The sequence below is a fragment of the Triticum aestivum genome, chromosome 6B (genome assembly GCF_018294505.1).
Source record: "Triticum aestivum cultivar Chinese Spring chromosome 6B, IWGSC CS RefSeq v2.1, whole genome shotgun sequence".
Classification (NCBI taxonomy): domain Eukaryota; kingdom Viridiplantae; phylum Streptophyta; class Magnoliopsida; order Poales; family Poaceae; genus Triticum; species Triticum aestivum.
The window spans coordinates 45587345-45596669 of NC_057810.1; positions in this window are offsets into that span (position 1 = coordinate 45587345).

The window sequence follows — 9325 nt, forward strand, 5'->3', positions numbered from 1 at the left end:
GGACTAGCACCAGGGTAGAATGGTGGCCGGGCGAGCCGGCGCTCCTATCCGCTTCATCTGGTCGCATGGAAGAGAGAGAGGAGGAGGCGGCTCCTAGGCAGGGTGGAGGAGGATGGAGCGAAGGGTGCTGCGACTACGGGGGGAAGTGGTTTTTGCAGGAAGGAACGGATGGCTCGGGACCAGCTCGTCAGCGGCCACGGTGCTTACCGGCGGGTGGCGGCTCGAGGTGAGGCGGGAAAAAGAGGGGGAGAAGGGGTTGAGAAGGGGAGGACATCGGCTAGGGTTCTCCCCCGACCGAGCTGCCTGCTCGACTTTACACTACGAGCAGCCAGCCAAGCACCATAGCACAAGCAGCATGGCACGGAATGACGAGATTGCCCTCGGCAGGCCGCGATTTTTATAGGCGGTGCCATGGCCTCCCTACCACGCCAGGGTCCTCGCGTGTTGGTTTTATAGAGCTAGCTCGTAATCTCCCGAGGAGCAATACTTTCGTGCTAGTGCAAAGCTAGTACAAGCAGCTTAATTGATTCTGAACGTAGCCGCACGTACGTACACAAAGAACTAGAGCTAGCTTCAAGAAGCGATCAAGTCGACGGAAACTTGCGAACGGAACTGAACGGAACGGAGGCAAACTGATTTGGATGGCTAAAGGCCCGTATCGAGCCTTTGTATTTCTCTTCTTTCCGTTTTCTGATTTTCTGGTTACAAGGAGCACCCCTGGGGTGCGTTTTATACACGTCCATAAGGGACTATAAAATAGACTAGGTCTAGGAATCCTAATACTACTACGACTCGTACTTACTCTTTTCCTAATCCTACGTGTACTGAAGCAACATGGTTAACTTCTACATTCACCTCCTTAATCTTGTTGCTTGACTGGATCTCATGTACTCCGACTTTGTTCCTCATCTCGATGAACTTCTGCCGACCGAGGGACTTTGTGACAATGTCGGCGAGCTGCTCCTTCGTGTTCACGTACTGAACTTCGATCATCTCTTCCTCAATGCACTCCCGGATGTGGTGGAACCGGGTATCTATGTGCTTGCTCCTCTCGTGATGAACCGGATTTTTGCACAAAGATATTGCAGCTTGGTTGTCAATCTTCAATGACACCTTCTGCACCTCCCGCTTTGCAAGATCATCTAGGAGTCTTCTCAGCCATACTGCTTGACAAGCCGTCGTGCTTGCCGCTATGTATTCTGTTTCGCATGAAGACAGCGCAACCACCTTTTGCTTCTGAGAATTCCAGCCGATAGGATTTGGGCCAAGGTAGAATACCATGCCCGTTGTGCTTTTTCGGTCATCCACATCACCTGTCATGTCGCTATTTGAGTATCCATGAAGGATCAATCCTTCCTTTCCCTTTCTGTACATGCAGCCAAGATTAATAGTGCCTTTAGATTTGCTTGGCCGCGCTCATGTGTTCGGTTGTCGGATTCTCCATGAAACGACTCACGATCTCGACTGAATAAGCCAAGTCAGGTCGGGTATGCACCAAATATCTTAGGCTGCCCACAACACTTCGATACATTGTGGTGTCCACCGGCGGATTTGAGGTACGCTCACTACTAGGAAAAGGCCTACTAATGGCGCACCGGTTTTGCCTACTAATGGTGCACTACCGGTGCGCCAGTGCGCCATTAGTAGCACGCCATTAGAATTTTTTACTAATGGCGCACCACAGGTGCGCCATTAGTATCTGGTATACTAATGACGCACCTGGCAATGCGCCATTAGTATGTAACTCCATGCGCCATTAGTATGCCTCCCGGGGGGCCATATGTAACCATGTGCTTTGTCACACTAATGGTGCACTCTGCCTTGATGCGCCATTAGTATCCTTTGGCATACTAATGGCGCACTCTGCCTTGATGCGCCATTAGTATGAATATTTGTTTTTTTTGTTTGCTTTTCTGATTTTTGCATAGGTTACAAAATATATTATTGGACAGAATATAGACAGCAGCACACAGCAACATCAGATTCATCGAATACAATAGAAGATTAGTCTCCGAATACAATTCATCATATTAGTCTCCGAATTCAAAAGACCGAACAAAGATAAAACATTACAAGTCTCAAGACCGCGAGTATCGAGTTTGTCTTCACATTACAAGTCGATATCGATCAACTAAACTACCGTCACATAAAAAAGAGTTGTGGTCATCACAATGAGCATCATCGCGATCAAACTGGTCTTCATCCGGTTCCTCCAACGCTCCCTCCTCTCTCCCGCTAGATAGCGGGCATATCTAGATTCGGCCTCCTCCCTAGTGGTGTACCCTTTGTAACTGTTACCGCTGAAACGGTGAACCTGTCTCCGACACTCCTCCCAGTCGTCGTAGACTCCGGGAACCTTACCCTTGTACACAACATATGACGGCATCTCTATGCACAAGCCAAACAACAGACAATACATAAGCAATATGTAAGTATGCAACAAAAGGATCGGAAGAGAAAAGCAAGACATTGATAGCACGATTCATGGTCCTACTAATAAATAGCATCGATTACATCTAAGTTGAATGACTATCCAAACCAAAGAGACATACGAATTCATTAAAGTTTAATTATAACATGAGCCAATCAATGTTTCAGAACTACACATCACTACTTTTGACTCGACTCATGGACAGGAGCGTGGATGAAGCCGCCGTCTGTCGTGATGGTCATGAAATCGCGGTCGTTGTCACCCTGCATTTGTAGCGTTCCATCTATCTCATTGTTGGACGGTTGATATCTGAGGTAGAACTGCCCCGACGTATGAAGGACATCTTGATGGATGATGTCCGCAAAGTCTGATTGGATGCGAAAGAATTCTTGTCTGAGGTCCGCGTCCTGGATTGCCGACAAGTTCGCGGCCCAATCTTTGAGATTATCTGGTAGCAGAAGTTGATGATGGTCCCTTACGATCGCCCGCATGTGATGGAGGGCGTAGTAGGCATCCTTCTGACCGCCAGGCGGCTGCTTGACGCAGCAGAACTTCGTATTGTGTGAGAACATGTGCTTGCCGTACTTACGAACAATCCTGGTGAAGGTGCCTCCAGATTTGGCGTAGCCGGGGAGAACATCATCAAAAACTTTCTTGACATTTGTGTAGTCTATCTTGGAGTTATGGTTCGGGTCGAAATACGTGGCCATGGAATATTTCGGGCTTAAGAGGATGAGTGTGCAATGTGTGTCACTGCACAGAAGACGGAATGTTAGAAAAAAAAAGAACGATCGAAATCTAAGAAATCATATGTTACGGGGCGGTTAAGGGATGACTTACTCGGGAAAGTAAGCCACAAGGAAGTTATCCTTATCTGGGTTTGCCAGAATGATGCCTTCGAGGTGTGAACTCGCAACTTGGTGGTCCCCAGCGCTGCTCAAATGCTTGGCACGCATGTAGAAGGGGTCGACTATCACGATGTTCGGGGTCTTGTCTCTAATGATCCGCATCTCTATACTCAGCGAAAACAGCCGAACGAAGGTGTAGTGCAGCGGATGAAGGTTAAACATAGCAAAGATGTCATCAAACCGCAGGACGATCATACCCCCGATGTCGCCATCCACAAAGCCCTTGCCCTCTGGCACCTTGGCCACGAAAACCGGGTATGCCACATCCTTCTCTCCGAGACGCCGCTTCTCCAAAAAAAGAACACTGTCGTGCAGACTCCGCATAGCACCGGTTGCAACATTCAGCATATTTGGCGGTAGCATCGCCCTACCCGCCACATGCACCCTCCTCGAGATATCCTTAGGTGAAGGTGGCCCGTCCTGAGAACGGATCAAACTCGGTGCCGGCTGGCTCGCACCGGCGCCCTTGTTAGTATTTCGTTTCCGTCCCTTCTTCTTGATCTCCTGTAATGGGACTGAGTTCTGCTCACAGACTGCCTTCTTGAGCGTGTTGGGGCTGATAATATTTCGCACCTTAGCTATCTGAGGCTCGGTGAAGGCGGGAGCTGGAGGCGTCTCCTGAGAACTGAACGCCAGACGACGCCTATTACAATTGGATTTCTCCGCCGTACCAGCTAGATTGCGGTCGTCTTGGTTGGGTTCTTAAGAAAGAGGCCCGCAGAACTCGTCAGCGTACCCATGTTCGGCAAAGTACTTTTCGACTTTGGTAAATGTACCTTCGTCGATGTCGTCGTCGTCCGGATCCTGTGCCATAGGGCTGTCCGGATCCTGTGCCATAGGGATGTCTAACATACGGATGTCCGGCAGGTCCGGTAGCATTGCGGTGTTCTTGCCATGGCTTGGCGCCGGCACGACTGGCGGTCTTGTCTGTGGGGTGGTGTCCCCCGCCCCCAAACAAATCTGGCTCTTCGGCCAAAGCAGCGGCCAGTTTACGCAGGCGCTGAGGGTCATCTCATCTTCTTCGTCGGCCCCAGCGGGTCGAACCAGAGGTAACAGCTCGTCGCAGCCTGGCAGCATCCGAACCACTTCAACCCTATATGCTGTGGGTGGCATCGGATTACCATGGAACATGCGGTTGCTCGGTTGAACGATTCTGCCCTTGGCGACATCGACCAACTCAGCGCCCACGAAGTGCAGAAGAGTTCAAGGAACATCGGCGGTGCCCTGCAAAAACATGTACAGGGCGTCAGGGATGCCCAGTCAAAGGCAAGGAGATGAAGTCATCGGCCGAGAGGCTTAGTTACCGTGATGCCGTCGAGCTCGGCTAATGTCGAGGCACCGCCAACGGCGGGCGTGCAACTGACGAAGGGGGCGCTTGCTGGCGAGGTGCCAGCCGGCGTACACCCGGGTGCATTAAGCTCCAATGCCCGTGCCGGCGCCGGAGACACGAATACCGCCTCCGCCGGAGACACCAATGGCGCCGCCGCCGGAGACACCAATGGCGCCGCCGGAGACACCAATGGCGCCGCCTGCGTGCTATGCGAGTTGCTGGCCGTGAAGCTGGGAACCGGGGGAGGCCCCTGTTGGCGGCCCGCAATCCACGTCGTCAACCAATGAATCAACGTAGGCACCATGGCGTTGAGCTTCATTCCCAGTTGTTGTTCCACTTGCTCTTGGACAAGCTCCGGAATCCACGCCACTTGTGCCTTGAGTGCTTCAACCTCGCGCGTCTGGCTTTCCGAGTTGGCCTTTTTCTCCTTCCGCACACCAGTGGTATAGTATGACCCCCATTTTGTGGACAAGCCTTTGCCGGCCACACGACCAGCTGACGTCGGCTTAGTGAGCTTATCCTTGCTTTTCATTACGTTCAACGCCCTATTTAAAGGGGTGTCGAAAGGGGAGCTCTGAGACGACCCCGCGCTACTGCTTTCAGTTTCCTGCGAAAGGAACGTGAACCATTTAGAAATATTGGGGATTAATTAGAGTGCAACCATATGGAGCTAATTACGCGGGGGTGTATTCCTTACCAGAACAAGCTCAAGCGCCCTGGTCTTCGGATCTGTGGTAAGCTCCTTTGTTATCGGGTCCTCCTTGTACCGGGCCCTGACATAGTTCCTGGTCTGCTTGTTACCGCTGTATTTCTCGAAGCGGGGCGGTAGGCCTTGCTCGGCACGCTCCGCGTCCTCCTTGTCCCATATAGGCTCCGCCACTCTGTAACCGCCAGGACCGAGTTTTTATTCCCCTAAGTTCAACTCCCGCATTTCTTTCCCCCACTGACTTGATTCGGTGGTTGCACTGCTCTCGCACTTTATCTTGAACTCCTTGTAGTCATCTTTGCTCATCAAAGGATATTTCGCCTTGATCTTCTCATAACTATCACCTTTATCAATCATTCTCTTCACCGTGCTTCTCCAAGTAAATAGGGCCATGCTCATCTTCGTGAGGGCGGCACTGTTCACTTTATTCCCTGAGAGGCGTGTGTTTTCAAATTCGGCGGGGAACATGTATCGTTCGTGCAGCTTCGTGAAGAGGAGGTTGCGCAAATTCCCTCGGTCCTTATGCCTAAGGTTCTCGGTGTTGATCGAGACGGTGCTCCGGAGAATGCACCTGAGCTGAACCGAGTACCCCTTGACTATATGTTTGGGCTCCGTTGGATTCCCGTCGGAGTCCACTTGAGTGAATTCCTCCTTGAGGGTGCGGAGCGCATTCGGGCGCCGGTCCTTCCTTTGCTTCTTCGGTTGGCTGCCATCTGTGTGTGTGCCGCCATCATCAGTGATGGCATCCTCGGCGGCACCATCAGTGGTGTCATCCCCGACGCCACTAGGGGTTGTGTAATCAGGATCGGTGTCTTCCGCGGCGTCCTCATAGCGGTGAGGTTGTTCCTCCATCTCCTGGGACAGCTCCCAGAATTGCTTGCCGCCCGAACCGCCGGCCTCTTCGTTGTTGTCCATGTTTCGCTTTAAATAGGAAAACAGTTTGGTCAAAAAGTTGGTTATTGTCAAGGAACAAGATCATGGTCTCATCATTTAGGGTTTGTCGACACCGAGGCATCCTAAAAGCTAAGCTTTTATCATTTAGGGTTTGTCGACGCCGAGGCACCCTAAAAGCCTAAGCCAAGGCACCCTAGGTTGGGCCTAATCACTTGGCACTAATCACTTGGCTCTATTGCCACCTATGGTTTAATGCAGCAAGAATGGCGGGGCATTTGATCCTACTTAACTAAGTACTAAGATACCCCGGTCCATGCATTAGTCGCAAGTACCCCATATGTCCTATTTTTAGCAAAGTCATGCTAAAATTCACGGAAAATTTCAGCATGACCTTTGCTGAAAATAGGACATATGGAGTACCCGAATTTGCCGGAACGGAAGTTAATCAACATTCCAGCAAACTCAAGGGCCTCTCGGGGTACCTGTAAATTCATCACGACACGATGGTCGGAGACAAAACCCAGCAAACTAGCAAGATGATCATCATCTTTGCAAGATAGTAGCTCAAGTTTTTGACAGTAGCCTCTGAAGAAAACAGCATTGCAACATTCAAGTTCACAGGATAAAAAAATCATCCACATTCACCAACCCACATGATGTTAAAACCCACATGAGCTGTAAACAGACTTAAAAAACCCACATGATGTTATAACTGTATACACTGAACATGATGATACCAAATGGGAAGGAAAATTGTATCACTCTAGATTAGTGTAGCCACTATCTAACAAAACCAGAATGTTAACAAAATTACACCATGATGATACCAAATTCTTGTAGCAGTACAATGAGTTCATAAGATAAAAAAATCATCCACATTCACCAACCCAAACTAGTGGAGATACAGCAAACCAGAACCTCCCAGGTTTCTGCCATTTTATTTTTCCCACCGTATATGTTTTTTGATTCATGTCATGGTACTTCCTGTCAAACCAAGTATTTTCTTACTACATAATCTGGGAAGTTTCCTTCTTACTGTCTCACTATCTTACTGTCTCACTACAAAAAACTAGTATGCTTAGTTGCATTATGACAGACAAAAACTACAAGTGGATAGTTTAGTGAGTATACTAGTACTCTTTAGAAAGCATGAGACATATATTACCTGGAGGAGACATCGTCGGAGAGTTGCCTGTGCATTGAAAATACAACGAGATCAGCAAAGGATAGTAAGATATATACTGAAATTATCATAACAAAATGCCAGCTACTGACATGGTCAAAGAATAGATTATGATAGCTGGACAAGTACATGTCAAACTAGATAATTTTCAGAACCGGTTTAACCACCGTGGGATAAAACAATGCATCCAAGACTGGGCTTAGACTAATATCCTCATAGCATAATCTGACATCAAGCAAATATTATAAGAACAGTGAAAATGTATCTTCACTGCAAATGAATATGGACCAAGTGTTCTCATTAACTACTTAAAGAATTAGTTCCATATTGTTGCATGAGAATTGTAGAGAGAAAAGATACATGGTTCTACTTCTGGGATTGGTTACATCTCTTATTGTTCACATTCTTGTCAAAGGACTTTAACCATTAATTATCAGAAGAACTAATGCACATTTAAACACCCTGAATCCGGAAGAAGTAATACAACACTACATAGTACCTCTGTAGTTTCCATGCCAAACTTTGGGTGATATCAAACCATTAGAAAGCATGATCATGAGAACAACATCAGTTTGAAAGATATTGTAACCCCTCCTGGTAACAAATATTCATCTACTCATTTGTAGATACCTAGGAGTAACAAGACTATCAAACTAACAGATCCATTAATTAATTATGGACTTCTTACATGTTACATCTATCATTAGTGGCCAGAAAGAATAGTAATTAATGTTTCATATTGTTGCATGAATCCAAACTCACTAGAAAATTCACTAATTGAGCCTAGCTACTTAAAGAAAGAATCTCTAGGCGGATGCTTAGTTGAGACTAGTATCCTCTAAAATGCATCTAAATGCAAGCTCAGAGATTTGAACATTTGGAAAACCCTAGCTACTTAATTCTCCAACCCCCTTTCCTTGTCCAAATTTCTCCAACCCCCAACTCTAGAACACATCAGAAGGAAATAAAGAGGGGGAAGAGGGGGAAGCGGCTCGGGTGCTCACTTGGGAGGTCGAGGGAGACTCGGGGCAGCCGGAGCTAGTCGAGGCGGCGCGAATTCGGCGTCGAGCGGTGGCGCTCCTCCTGGGCAGGCCGCACGGTCGAGGGCGTCGAGCGGTGGCGGTCCTCCTGGGCGTCTGAGCTCGTCCGGGTCCTCGTAGTCGAAGAGGAAGACAGCGGCGGTCCTCCTAGGCAGGTCGCGCGGTGTTGGACGGCGAGCACGTCGAGGGCGCAGGCGGGGCTGCGGGGGGAGGGGGCGCTTGGGCGGGAGGACGTCGAGGGAGGCGGCGCTCGGCTCGGGGACGGCGAGGGAGGCAGCGAGGGAGGCGGCGCTTAGCTCGGGGACGGCGAAGGAGGCGAGGGGGTAGCGAGGGGGATGGCGAACACGGGGGGCAGCGGGTGAGATCGATGAGGCAGGGGAGAGATTAGAGAGATTGGGGATTTAGTGTGGGGAGAAGCTTTCTAATGGCGCATCACCCCCTCGTGCGCCATAAGTACGACTATTCTAATGGCGCACCACCCCTTGGTGCGCCATTAGAATTTTGTTTTAATCTAGCCCACTAGCCCTATCTACAACCTAACCCTATCTACAACAGAACCCACCCACTAGCCCGATTGGTCAGCATGCAGCACACACACCAGGAGGTCCTGGGTTCGATTCCCAGGCTCCCCAATATTTTTTTATGCATTTTAAATGCTGTTTTTTATATTTATTTGTGTTTAAATATGTTCAAACTTGTTTAAATCATAACAGTAATATTTTTTTATAAAAACAGTAATAATTTTTTTAAAAATATGTTCAAATTTGTTACTTGAAAATATCATCGGCGGCGGCGGTGGAGCGGGGGAAGGTGCAGGGGGTGCCTGTTGGCGG